Genomic DNA, 251 nt, shown 5'->3' with positions numbered 1-251 from the left:
GGTTACGTAGTGGTTAGAGCATCAGCATTCTCAATGTATAATTAAGATAACGACAACACCAGCATAACAGTATCCATATGTGTGTGTGTTGCGGCGTTACCCCCAGGCAGTGTAAGTCCGCACATCGTTTATTTATCTTTTTTCGATTTAAAAATTCAGTAAATAAAAGTAGAAGGAAGTAAAAGGAAGTTACTATAAAATCTCCTGAATTAAAAAGAATAAAAGTTTCCGGGTATTAAAACAAGAGTATT

The 251-nt window shown here is 34.3% G+C and overlaps 1 long non-coding RNA gene across 1 annotated transcript in view; it reads left to right on the top strand.

The window, feature by feature from the left end:
• Nucleotides 1-251, top strand: part of LOC119591251 — a 22,913-nt gene that overhangs the window by 13,852 nt on the left and 8,810 nt on the right. The gene's annotated exons all lie outside the window — the stretch shown is intronic.

The sequence above is a fragment of the Penaeus monodon genome, chromosome 28 (genome assembly GCF_015228065.2).
Source record: "Penaeus monodon isolate SGIC_2016 chromosome 28, NSTDA_Pmon_1, whole genome shotgun sequence".
Lineage (NCBI taxonomy): Eukaryota > Metazoa > Arthropoda > Malacostraca > Decapoda > Penaeidae > Penaeus > Penaeus monodon.
Note: the sequence above shows the minus strand (reverse complement) of the source record. Positions and strands in the feature narration are given on the sequence as shown.